This window comes from Neopsephotus bourkii, unplaced genomic scaffold (genome assembly GCF_033783945.1).
Source record: "Neopsephotus bourkii isolate Nb327-2 ecotype Australia unplaced genomic scaffold, CSIRO-AGI_Nbou_v1 NB_1630, whole genome shotgun sequence".
NCBI classification, from domain to species: Eukaryota; Metazoa; Chordata; class Aves; order Psittaciformes; family Psittacidae; genus Neopsephotus; species Neopsephotus bourkii.
Genome location: NW_026902105.1, coordinates 9,517,316 through 9,531,334, shown reverse-complemented (window position 1 = coordinate 9,531,334; position 14,019 = coordinate 9,517,316). Strand labels below are relative to the sequence as shown.

Below are 14,019 nucleotides of genomic sequence, written 5' to 3'. Positions count from 1 at the left end.
GATCCTACAGACTTGGAAAAGGGGCAGGATGGATTGAGTGGAAGCATGTGTACCAGCTAAACTGAGCTGATGATGGAGAACCTCATTCAGTAGTGGATTTCCTGCAGCATGGCTCAGTCACCAGCCCCTGCTTTCTCTAATTGACTGCTCAGTTCTTTGACTTCAGCGAGTTGATCAATTTATCATCCACCTGAATTATCTCACTCTGACTTTTATTAGTGATAGAGCACTCTGTACTAGTTGGTCAAGAACAACCAGTGAGAACTGTCCCCCTTGGCAACATTTCCCTGTTAATTTGGCTTATTTTAATTGCTTTGCCATGCTGGCAGTAGTTAGGGAGAGTATTGCTTTGCTGCTGAGAGAGAAGTCTGTGGAAGTGCAGCTAAATAGAGCTAGGGAGAGACTGAATCAGATGAGGAGGAGGAACAAGAGATATTGATATAAAAGAGTGGTAACATTCATAACCAAATGTGTTTTAATTTTACACCACTTCACCAGCTTTACCAAATGCTTCAGTTTGTTCTAATGTGTAAGAGATGAGAATTAGGTAATCATACAGTGAAACAGGAGATTCAAACATTTCTGGTTAAGAGAAGTGTAGCAGCTCTCTGCATCCACTGCTATAATTACTCAGACAATATAATGGGGAGCAGTGAAATTATCCATCTCATAGCCTGGGATATAGGAATGAGCTCAAATGGTCAAAGAAAATAGGGGGCCTATAGGGATGCTGGGGATGGACTCTTCATGAGGGACTGTAGTGACAGGACAAGGGGTAATGGGTTAAAACTTAAACAGGGGAAGTTTAGATTGGATATAAGGAGGAAATTCTTTCCTGTTAGGGTGGTGAGGCACTGGAATAGGTTGTCCAAGGAGGTTGTGAATGCTCCATCCCTGGCAGTGTTCAAGGCCAAGTTGGACGAGGCCTTGGGTAATATGGTTTAGAGCGAGGTGTCCCTGCCCGTGGCAGGGGGGTTGGAAGTAGATGATCTTAAGGTCCTTTCCAACCCTAACTATTCTATGATTCTAAAAAGATGAGGAAGGCAGAGGCTGAGGGATAGCAGGTGGATGATGAAGATCAGGCAAAGTAGTTGAGTATGTGCAGCAAAAGGGAATTTGACTGCAGAGGATGAAATACAGTGCAAAGGAAGAGTAATTTCTAGGATGAGTCTGAGTATCCCACTGTATTTATAAATCTTAGAATTGAGGAAGAGGTGAAAACAGAAAATTATTGCTGCTGCATACAAATACACTAAAAGAATAAAACTGCTGTGCTGACACAGCAAGTACGGCTATAAAACAAGGTAGAACTTGAAACTTTCCTATTAGAATTTTCCTTTCATACTTTTATTAATGGTATCAATCTGCCTCATGTATAAACAGATTGACTACAGCCTCACCCTTAGCAAAACTCCTATCAGTTGTTTCTCTTTCAATCCTGTTCTAAATAGATTGACAAGGATCATTGTATAAAAACAGTAAATGGAGTTTCACTGACCTTTGGAATCTGCACAAAATGTAAAAATATAAGTCATGAGCTTAGATACATTACTGATGTTTTAATCAGTGAAGCAACACAATGCACAAACTGTACATCAGTATTTCTTCTTTGACTTTCAGTAGAAATTATCACAAGTGGTTCTTATGTTTGTTGCTGAAGGCCTTTTAGCACCACTGAATTTTGACCAATTTATTAGGAAAGTTGTTCAAATTTACTATTTTTATTCTCTCCAAACATGTACAAAAAATAAGGTAGCGCTTACTGTGTTGTGACACAAATCTTATGCAATATGACAGTACTAGCAAGTGCTTTCTAATGGTGTGCCATGAGAGTTCAGTGCATTTCTACTGTGTATTATGCCTGCGTTTGGAAGTGATCACGGTATTAAATAGCATTTTTAAGGTTATTTCTGATTATAGTAGCCAAGAGAATTTGTGGATATCGATCATATTTTCATGTCTCTTGGGAAACAGATGTTTCTTACGTGCACCTGCTAATAATTTTGTGTGATAAAATAGTACAAGTATTTTGTTCAAAGACATAAAACATCAGTAGGGTAAAAGTGAGTAAGAAACCTCCACCTTCATGTGATCTCTTTTGTGAGAACATAGAAAGATATTTCATCTCATGAAATAAACCTTGAAGTTTTCAGTCATCACAAGATGATTGCATCTCATCAAGGGACAGTTCAAGTGTTTGACTTTGGTGGAAAATCCTTGTTGGAAACATGTCCTCATAAACAGTTGGTGATAAAATGTTTATTTGTAACTGTAAAGTGGTGCCAATAGCAGCTATGTACAAGGGAGGAGTGGCTCCAAGTGGGAAACTTCAGTGACAAAGTGAAATGGGACCAAACTGGGAAGAAAGTGGGGGCTGCCTACTAGAGCTGCACCACAGCATCTTGGAGTGAACGGGGGCTGTCTTGTGAACTGTGAGCAGGAGAACAGTTTAAATCGCACAGAAGAGATTGGGCAGGTGGGAAGGAAATGGGACAAGTACTGAACGTTTCTGGGGGAAAGCAGAATTCCTTAAACACTAGATTATCTGGAAGCCCCATGCAGCGCCTTGCAGAACTGTCTGGGTCTGTCAAAGTGCAGCCTGTCAGTAGATGGTGCTCTTTATATCAGCTATTTACTCACGCTGCCTGTGTTTGGCTGTGTTTTCATGTAAAAGGTCTGGTAACATTCCTTAACAGTTCATTTCTCTGAATTCTGACGTCTGGAAGATTAGAAAATGGAGCCTTTGAGGGCCTGCCAAGAAGAAAAGGGAGGGGGGGAGTTGACTGGGTTTCTTTGAAACATCCTTTATCCTTAAGTTTTTTTTCAACAACTTTTGCTTGTGAATGTGTATTGTTTTGAAATGGACAAATTCAGAAGCTTCCAGCATAGAAACCTTGAATAAACATCATGGATTGGAGAATATGTAGCAGACTAATTCAGTTTGACCTGTAAGACACTGCAGTAACGTGGTCTAAAATAAACCCACAAAGCAGATTTGGCAAATCATTTGCAGTTCTTAAGTTTTCTTTTGCATATGAACCTTGCAGTTTTACCTGCTGTTTCTGGATAGATAGGAGTTAGTTTGGTTTTAAATGTAATGCTTCTTAGAAAGGACTTACATGAATCAATGCAATTGTGAGTTTTACCTGGAGTCATTTCTTCACTGGTAGCTGGATGGGTATAAAAACCTGCATAAAGATGAAGATTTCCTTATTAATGTGTTTGAAGTATTTTTGGACCTGCCTGCATTTTTTATTATTCAGAAAACATGCCAGCTCTGGAGGAAAAATTTGAATGTGTTAATTGTCTAAAAATATCACTTGCCAAGGGCTGCTGTTGACACAAAAGCCCTGATCTGGGCAGCAGAACAGCACGGCAGACCTAAGGAATCTGAGATGCTTAAAGTTACCTGTGTCTTTATGCAGTGGTGTGTGTATAGAACATCATCTATTTAACCAAGAGTTAAATTTTGGCTTTTGAGGTGAATTTGCCCCTGGAGTGAATCTTGAGAGCTGCCTGCTGTTCAGTGCCTGACACTCCTGGTCTTTCTGCAAACAGAAACTGAAGGATTAGCGTGAGTTTTTCATGTAATCTTAAACTGCAAGCAAACAATCCGAGAAAGAGAAGAGAATAGAGCTCCTTTCAGAAATGTAATTAAAATATTTCTAGTTCTTATTCAGGGCGAGTTTGTCTTCCCATCACATTGATTTAGATATCCCTTCACAGATTTCTCTCCAGAAAGGATATATATTGTATGTACTCCACACATTAAAAGCAGATTAATATCAATCCTCACAATGCTCAATTTACCTTCTTTCAGCTTTTCTTTCACATTCATCTCCTTACGACCCAAGTTGCTAAAATTGAGGTCAGGAGGGCATAATATTTTTTGTTGAAAATCTCAACTTCACGTTTCTAGGGATGTCTCACAGCTGCCTTCCCCCGGAAGATGTTGCTGGGACATTTTAGCTGGAACCAGAGATATAAATCTTCATTTGACTGGCGTTCCTCCCCTGCTTAGCTTCCTCAATGCCTGCTGGGATGTTCCTGAAGAATTCCCAGGCCACGAATGGCCTGATCTAGGAGATATGTTCAGAGCATGGCAACAGCATTAACCTCTGCCCCCCTCCCCCCCTTTGAATCTGGTCTGCCAAATCCCATCTATGTGGGGTTTATAGCTCTAAATCTCCAGGGTTTTGAGCAGAGACTCTGTTGCTGCCACATCCTTCTGTTTCCTTTTAAATAAGGACAAGCTTCTGACCTTTCATTTGCTTTCAAGTTTACTTGCTGTACTACAAGAGATGCTTCCTGTGAGTGAGAGGAGATGTGTCCCTTTGGCTTGGGCTGGCCTTGATATGAATATGGCACTTGTGCACTGTGGCTTTTTCTGTATCTCTTTGTTGGCTAACTCAGGCTGCTTCCTAGCCAGGAGGGGCTGGCTGTCATGAATCTCAGTTTAAGGCTTTTTGCTTTCTCTAATGAAGAGCATAAAAGGACATTGTAAGTACGGTCTTTATGAATATAGGACTTCATAGGGATAATAAGCAAATACAGGAATTCCCTTATTAGGGAGAGAAGACTAGTTTCTCAAAAGTAATCAGGAAGAAATGACATTGACGTCAGAACTGTCCTGCTTGTTTTGAAAAATAAGTAGTTTATCTGCCTTCTAGATATTTACTTGAGGAACCCATTATGACCTTCTGCACAGGCACTGCAATGCTATTGCATGAATCAGATAGCTGGGCTTGTCTGCCTCTTCTAGCAACACTTGCCTTTTTTCTCCTGATTTTGCTGGAAGTGGAAGCAATGTCTTATTGGGAAGCAAGAGGTTGATCTGTCGGCTGAGGCTCAGAGACCTGACCTTATTCATACTCATGAACATGTCTGGCCTATAAAGTTGTTCTCCTCAAAATGTATTTGGCTCAAGAGAGCATAGTTAAGAGTCAACTGGCAAAGATATCTAGAAAACTTTGATTGCTGTTGGGATATAAAATGCTTTGGCTGCTGCACTTGCCTTCTGCATATGAATGAGCCTATCCATAAAGACTGCAAGTTGGCATGGAAAGGTTATACTACTTCTTACAGTATGAGCCTCTTAATTGACACATCTGCTGGAAACAAATGTGCCAAAAATGTGATTCACAGAGAAGGAGTAAACGTTGTAAGAAAGCAACCTGTCATTATTTAATAAGGATTAAGAGCCTCTCAGGATGTTAGACGTTCTCCTTGTACAAATGTACTGTTGTTGAGCTGATGGTTAAATTAACCTCACTACCTGCTAACACTGAAGTAACAATTTCTTTTATGGCTATTCTCATATAGAAATGCTTCACTGTCCGTGTCTTTAACATAAAAAAATGGACTGTACTCTTCACCTCTGACATGCAGCAGCGATTAAAAAAAGTACACATCTGATTCTGAAGCCCTAGGCTGTGACATGTTCAATATCTTCTTGACAGAACACTGCAATTAGCAACGGAAGGATCTAGGTGTGGTCTGTGCCGGACAGATTTATTATGTCAGTGAAGCCCAAGAATAAAAGAATTGTGCCAGGATCATTAATGACAGCTCCTACAGAGGAAGGTAACTCTTGACAAAAGCAATAGTATGCCATAGATGTGTTTTTCTTTGAAAAACGTGTTGCCAATTACCTCATAACCACCGACAGTGTTAGGTACATGTTTCTGAGATTAGGTTTAGCCTAGTATTAGTATTTGAATAACCAATTTATTCGAATATCCTGAACATTTAGAAACATAAGGAAGGTGGTTTTTTTTCTTTAGTTAAATTTGTAAGGAGAAGGACTTAGGATTTTAGATACACTTTTATGTTTTGTTCTTACTGTTACCTGAAATCTCTGGAAAGACCAGCATACTGCAATGTACAACCTCTTTTTATTTTTTCCCTCCTATTAAGTAAAGACCCATTTGCACTGTAGTAGTATTCCTAATAAAGAAAATTTAATTTTATAAGCCTTAGAAAATTCTACCATTCAGCTACATGCCATAATTTTTGATTGACACAATTCATATCCATGTTAGAATGGATAATGTGAATATAGACTGGGTACATGTCACACAGTCATGGGTCCTGTCTACTTCTCACTTCAAGGAAGTCTGTTCTGTGATTCTTATTGCTAACTATTGATAATTGAGCTCCTTTTGATATAATCCCTTGGCTGAAGAATTGCTGATAAGGCATCACCAAATATATGTGCTTAGGAGTCAGAAGCATTCTCATGATCCACAAAACAAATACAAGCTGAGAAACTTCCTTTAACTCTTATTACTGAATTTACAAGTACAAAATCTAAACTTTGTGCTGGCCTTCACATCTTTAAGTTTTTAGTTCTTGTCTTTTACTTAAGGCAGGATAGAAGATGAGCTAACCTGCAAGTTATGTGTGGCAGGTCGAGGGGTGGGTGTCTGGCACTTTTATTCTCGCTTTAGTGGATGGTTAAGCGCAATAAAGAATATGTGCTTGTAATAAAGTTTTGTTAATTACTTGTAAGTTGCTGTTAATACAGGGCTGTTAATTGAAATTAATTCTGTTTGTTCTTTGACTCAATAATGGTCACAAGCAAGCTAGAGAGGTTTAAGGAGGAAGCTTTTATCTTCATAGCTGCACGAGGCATGCTAGTAGAGCACCTGCCTTGTGAACAGAAATCATCCATTCTCCAGATCCATGCAGGATACAGAGTATGTTTCTGTTTGTCAGGCAGGAGGATTTTCCCAAGTAAATGGGAAGACTGTAATTTGAGACACAAGATAGTGATGGTTTAGAGCCCATACTTGAGCAGGTTTGAATTGTCTCAGGTAGTGAAGGGGAATCAAAGCCACATCAATGAAGAAGTATCAAACAGTTGATGTATCTTGTGAAGTAGGAACCCTCACCCTGACAGACCAACTTTTCCTCTCCACATTTTCTCTGAAGATAACCAAAAGCAAGTATTTAATTTTCAGACTGGAAGGAATCTTCTGCACTGAGTGAAATGGATCTTTAGTTTGGCAAGATTAGAAATGCAGTTTTTAGATTAAGTGAATTTTTAAGCATTATGCTTTTTGATCTGGATTTGGCTGTCAAAAAAGTGATTGTGCTCCTGGCCCTACTTTTGATTTTTTTTTAAGCATTGTTGGCCTGTTTGTCCTGGTTGTGGCTTTCAGGACTTTTGATAGCAATTAGAATGATGTCAGGCAAGCTTCTTGACAGTGCTGAGGAGTGCTCTGTCTTTTCCCTTCTCATCCTGACACTTCAGTTCTTCACAATTTGCTGATAGTGCCACTGCCGCTCGTATCCACACCAACACCTGCCAGTCATGATTCTTGCTTCCAGAATATGGTATCTCGTTGAAAGAGAGTACTCTCATAGGAAATATGTCACCTTATTTATCTTTGCTTGTTATTTTGATAGTGCCTTTATCCCAATCAGGATAACGTGCAGTGATATTTTTTGGACAACTTTTATCCTTTCCTGTTGGTTGTTGTACTTCTGACAGCCTTAAGAGGGAGTTAACTCACTCTTTTTACTTTCCAGATCAGTATCATTGTTTTTTGATAATTTGTTTCTTTTCCCCCTCACTTTTCAGTATGTCTGTAGTACTCCTAAGCTTGTGGCACTGATACAGAAGGTGCTGGGTTGGGTCAATCCTAGGGCTGCTTGAAAGCCAGGTAAAACCTCCCATCTTTGTTCAATGTTCTTTGAACAAGTGGTGGTCCTACACTGACTTGGGACACTGGGGTAGAAGTTTCTGCTTGTGCAGAGCTGGCTTTAAGCTCTGCTAGGGCAGGCTTTTGGTAGGGATGGTAATTTACAGCAGTCCGGTGGAGGCAACAAAAAGAATCCTGTGGCTGAGCTGGCCCTTGGCACAACAAAGAGTTGAAGAGACTCTGTGAGAGAGGTGGGAGCCTGTGCCCCACTGCTGCTGGGGAGACCCTCCTAGAAGTGGCATTTGTTCCTTTCCTTTTCGTCAAGAATGTAGGATTATAGGAATAGCAAATCAACTTTATGGGACCTTTTCCACTTCTGCATCTTCCATGGCTTCTCTGCCAGGCTCCAGCTTTTCCCCTTCCTGGCCCTTCCCAGAAAGGGCTGACCCAGCGCTGTTCACCTTGTGCTCAGAGCCCTGCGCTGGTGCTCCCTTCTCCCCCACGATGTCAGAGGGCCATCCTCATCTGTTCAGTGGCTGGATCGAGGGGCAGTGATCTCTCTGCAGGTCTGGTTCACGTCTCTCCTTGGGCTTCAGGAATGCTTGAATTAGCTTGGACTAAGTGAGGATACTCCTCTGGGGCCTCAGGTACCTTGTCTGCACTTCATTTGTGCTGCTGTGAGACACAGTGAGCTGGCTGAACTGAGTTGTTTCTCTTAAAAAAAACAGTATAGTCTGAGAATGTGGATTTAGGGGAACCAGAAGGTATTATAGGTCTACTGCAATCCTTCTGCTGACCAGTGGTAGGAAATAACTTCCCCTTGTGTGTACTCGTAACTTAACTTGTCTTTTGTGGGATCCCGTATGTGGACCCTGCTGCTAGGCAGCATGGTGTGGCCATGTGCCAGTGGACCAGACCAAGGGAGAAGGGACTATGTGTAGGACAACATCGATGGCAGTGATGGAGGTAGGGCTGAGATGTGGGCTGGATGCTCTTCCAGGCAGCATGCTTTCAGCATTAGGCTGTGTTAATAGAAGTGAGAGCCCTGAGAGCTGCACAGCCTCCAAGTCTTGCTCATGGCACCATTATATGACACTCTGCTATACTCAGCAGATTAGGCCAACCAGTTGCATTTTGCCTCTTGCCATGTGGAGCAAGTAAGTTTGGAACTAAAATGTGAGACCTAAGCTTGCAACTCAGGGAATGCAAGGTGCTGGCTGACCATGCTTCCAGCACAACTTGGGAGTCTTGGAAGGTCTCCTATGTCTCTAGTTCCTATTCAAGTTGGATATTGTGTGTTGATCAGTCATTGGGGTATGACTTGCACAATAGCTGCTATAGTGTCTCTTTTTTGATCCTTCCTCAGTAGCATTAGGGTTTATGTCTTGGCTAAACCATAGCTGCTGCTAAGATGGCCCTTAAAGTGTGCTTTAAACTGAACTGCAGTGATTTTATTTTAATATATTTTATTTGCCATACTGATGTTTTTCTTTTCAAAGTGACTTAAGTAATAAATTAGAATGTGACGGTTTGGATTTCTGATCCAATTAAAGTTTTAAACATTCAGTCTTTTATCAACATAAAAGGGAAAGTGTCTCAGAGTAATTTCCTTGTGGGGTTTTGTTTGTTTGTTTTTAAATTTTAAATAGGCACATTTCCTTTGGTTTGTCATTTTTACTTCTTCTTAGTATTAGAATTGTCAGTAACACAGATGGGAACCCAGCACAACGAAGGTTTTGTCTGCTTACTATTGTAATTTTCTTCCATCTTTGCTGGAAAAATCTTCAAGTATGACTATCTGAGAAAGTGTATTTTGCAACCAAAATGTGTCCTTTCCAGATTCTTCAATATTTTAAGATATCATATAAAACCAGATTCGTAAGCCTGGCTCATTTCTTCATTCCAGAACTGAAACTAGCTTTTATGTCAGTCATTGGTTCTGAATTCTATATAGGCAGTTTAATGGTGGAAAAGTAATTTGAAATACATGAAAAAGAGTCTTATTTTCTCAGTTTTAGAAATATAACCCCAGCATTTTAAAAAATAAATAAATTGTGCTTTTGAAATCCTTAGTGGGTAATGCTGCTCCTGCTGTTCCTTGTCATGAACACTGAGGATGATGCTGTTAGTCTTGCTTCCAGAGCAGCCTGAAAGATTTGACCATAACTTACCTTTTGGAGCTGCATAGTTTCAGTTCTCTGCTGTTATGTATCCATATCAGATACACATGCAATTTTATTTTTCTAATTTTTAATATGTCATTGGCCCTTTATAGTTTGCTTGCAGAAGACGTTATGCTTTGCTTTAACAAATATTTCCTTCCCAGCTTCATGCATGAAGTGATCCCACTTCTTTCTGCCAGTCTCTCTCTCTGATCACAGACACATCAGTGGTTTTCTGACACATTTTAATGTTTCCTGCCCCAGCTGACTTTGACTCATTCTAGGGACGACAGCCACCCGTCTCATTCTCTGTCCTTACTAGGTGGCATTGACCTTATTACTTCTTTCCTTTTCTCTTTCCATACCTCCTGTCACAGCTATCAGCCCTCTTTTCTCTCAGGCTACCTAATGAGGTTAACATAATGGTTCAAAACTTAGAGTTGTACTCCATGTCTACTCCATGTGAAGGTTTCTTTGTGTCTGAAACACAATGGGCAGAGCTCCACTGCAGCCTTGCCTTGCTTATGTCCATTGACCAGCTACAACAAAATTCATCCTGCCTTGTCTTTTTCTAGTTAAACTGTAAACTCCACATCAGAGTTTCTCATGATGTGTGTTGAAGCAGAATCTGCCTTAATAACTTTGAGCAGCACCTCTTTTATCCATCTCTGTTTCATACAAGTGAGAGGTTTTTAGGCAGAAACTGTAGGGTCGCACTTTGTATAAATTTGAATATAAATATGCATTGGCTTTGCTTATAGGATGGCAAATTGCATGTTACAGATGGTCTCAGGCTGCCTTCTTCCAGCAGCCCTGTTTGACTGAGGACCCTGATCTCCACAATCCCTGGGTTTTGTAATCCAAGCAGATTTGTAAATGCACAAAACGTTTGGCTTGGAAAAACTCTTTAAAGAAAACCTTGGTTCATAATATGTAAAGTAGTTTTAATAATGAGGTTGAATCCTCCATCACTCAAAAGTACAGAAACCTTTCTTTTTCTTCTGGAGTTAAATACAGCAAAGACAAATTCTGGTGAATTAACTGACCTTCAAAAATGGGAGGTTTGGTGAACTGCACCTGGAAGGCTGAAGAGATAACTGTATGTCATTGCAGGACTTCATAGCTAATGCTATCCTGAACACTGGAATGCATTCTCTAGTAGTGTGCAGGCTGTAGGCTTGATTTATTTATTTATTTAGTCTTGAGTTGGTGATTTTACATACTGTCTTGTCTGCACCATGGAACAAAGAGAGCATGAAATTGTGTCATATATTAAAAATGCTAATTTATTTCTTCTTCTTGAGTAATTTTTGTAGTTAGAGATACAGCAAAAACTGGGCTCAGGCAATTTAGAAGAAAGAGCTCGACAAAGAAGTCCTGAAGAAACAGGTTTTCCTTCAAATATAGAAGCAAAGAACAGAATATTGAAGACTTTTATTCTCATGAGATCTATATCTGGCACACAAGATAGTGTAGCATTTGGCAGGATTTAAACTATTAAGGTGTTGCCGGCAAAGGGTGATTTTTAGGATGAGTTGATGTCAGGAAAATGAAGGGTAGTCCAAAGATCACTTTTCTTTTAAAAACATATTATTTATTTTCTTTTAGTCAGTTTGGGCCTATTATTTGACTGTGCTAGTAAACAGAAATCAAGTAAAACATAATATGTTTTCCACTTGTCTGTCTAGTGTATATATATAGTTAGCGGCAGGGGACTCATTTGATAGGTATGTTTATGGTGAGGGTAATTTTCCCTGGTTTGCTGGGAATTTTTTTTGTATAAGATCTAGCTTTAGAGCAGGGAAGAAATTAAAAAATGAATTTTGTGGGAGGGAAGCATCATTTTTAATAGCCTTTCACTGAGAGCATCTGGTTGGAAAATATTTTGGATATGATGTTCCAAATATGAAAGCAGCAACAATGTACTTTTTATAGCCATTGCTTTAAAACCCCTGTATTCCTCTTTTCCATCAAGTCCTTATGAATTAGAAAATGAAACATAACACTTGATGATGTCAATGTAAAAATGTCTTTTTTGGACTGCAGTTACAAGTTTAAGTCAAAACATGCTTCAATCATCATTCTGAATATTGGATGGTAAAAATAAACATATATGTTTGCTGTGCAGCGATCTGTATATTGCACAGCGTAATAGCTAGATTTGAAGCTGCCTTTCAGTTCTGCAGGCACAGAGGGAAGTGTTAATTTTGTCTTGTAATTGCTGATAAACTTGTTCATTTAACATGATGGTGCTTAAACCTTTAAGAGGAGAATAGTTGCTGAACTGAAAAGAGCAGCATCTTAGTTAAAACAAACATTGGCACTATTTGTATATAGAAATAAATAGCTCATAAATCTATAGCTAGCTATATATATTTGTATGCAAATATTTGTAATTAAATATTTTTATGATGTACCAGAAAAGCCATTAGCAGTTTATTTTTCCAGGGCTGACAGACTTCCCTCTAGTCTTCAAAAATTCCACTGCTCAAGAAATAGCTTTAAATTTAAGGAGTAACTCAACATAAAGATACACAGTGAAGTCTTGACCCTGTTGTTCCAGGAATTCTATGAAATCAGACAGACTACTTGTGTTGTGGCTATTTTCACTTGTTTTTTTCTTCGATGTGTTTGTGAAGGACATGCATTTATATATGTGTGGAATAAAAATCACTGAAATTATACCATATTATTGGGCCCTTCTTTGAAATTCGGTTTCTTCTTTGATTCAAATAGCAGCAACGCATAGGCTAGAGAAGTTCAAAGAAGAGCCTTTGATCTTCCTAGGTGCGTGAAGAACAGTTACAGGGCACTTGCTCTCCCTGCAGAGGTTACCCCTTCTCCAGACTTGTGCAGTGTCCAGGGCAGGTTTCTGTATGTGCAGTAGAGAAATGTGCTTCTCAGAAAGAACAGTGGTAAAGCACACGCTGTCCTGGTTATAATGCACCATCAACACCTTTTGAAAGCTCTTTTTTTTGTGGACCCCAAGTCTGTCTGGCATCTGCTTGCTGAAGGTTGGTGTGTGGTAGCAAAAGATGAAGATCGATTGTTTGAGGTGGGTTTGTGCATTGTTGTGATACCTGTAAATGTGGATGGTGCCTATTTCTGTCTTTGAAACAGGATTCTTGTTACCAGTGAGGGTATTTTTGTTCAAAACAAAAAAAGCTGAGCTAAGGGATGTGCATTGTATTATACATTCAACCAGAATTTTCCTGCTGTTTATTTAACTTCTACCCTTATTAAACTTCTACCCAGGCAATGAAAAAGAGATAGGAAAAAAATGGGCAAGAATTCAAGACATGTTTGCTTGTTGGAACTTTAGTGCTGCCATACTCCCTGGCTCTAACTTAGTATCTTTGTGTGATGTACTTTATGGACTTAATAGGGTATGCAAAGCATAAGCTTAAAACTGCTTTGGTCCTTTGGGCTTCTAGTAATGAAAAGTTTCAAAGCAACTTTGAAAAGGCCTGTCTGACAAAGTACATCTGTGTAAATGCTGGGATAAACCCTCGCTGGCGATATCAAGGGAATCTGCCATGAGTTCTAATGTAGAAGAATGGTTGAGGTGACATCCCCCTTCACCTCAGCTCTGCACAGAAAAACTTCTCTCGAACCATCTACACCATGAAGGAGCTGGAGGACAGGTATTCTGCATGCACAGCGTGGGAACTTTGTATTCCATAGACTCAATTCTTTGACAGAATAATGAAGTAAATGGTGTTCACACAGGCTTACCTTGGCAATGTCCAATACTGTTTGTAAGAACTACCCACCTACTTCAGATTTTCTTAGTCTCCTGGGCAGATTGTGTTGCAAAAAAAAGATGAAATCACTCTGAATATTATTTTCATTATTATAATGTTTTGCATACTTGGACAAGAGGCTTTAAATCCCTGCAGTTCAGGTCGCCTAGAACGCAGCGTTTTTATATGGTTAAAAAAAGTGTATGTGCAAAGGTGAATTGTTTGATTGAATGAAATGTGACTTTATGATAATGCAATTGACTTAATTTATGAATGTTTTATATATCAACTGTTACTCTATTTGTTCAGATAAACTATAGGAAAACTGAATTTTCAGGGAAGTACTGAACAGTGCTTTTTTGTATTATTTATAAAGAAGTGACTATTTTAAGCAGGAGTCCTACTTATTTCACAGAATGGTGATGGTATGAGGGTTAAAGGTAAAAAGGAAGCAGAAAAATGAAACCC

General features: G+C 39.4%; 1 protein-coding gene across 5 annotated transcripts in view; it reads left to right on the top strand.

Moving 5' to 3' along the window:
* SAMD12 (sterile alpha motif domain containing 12) overlaps nucleotides 1-14,019 on the top strand; it is a 172,694-nt gene that overhangs the window by 28,930 nt on the left and 129,745 nt on the right. The gene's annotated exons all lie outside the window — the stretch shown is intronic.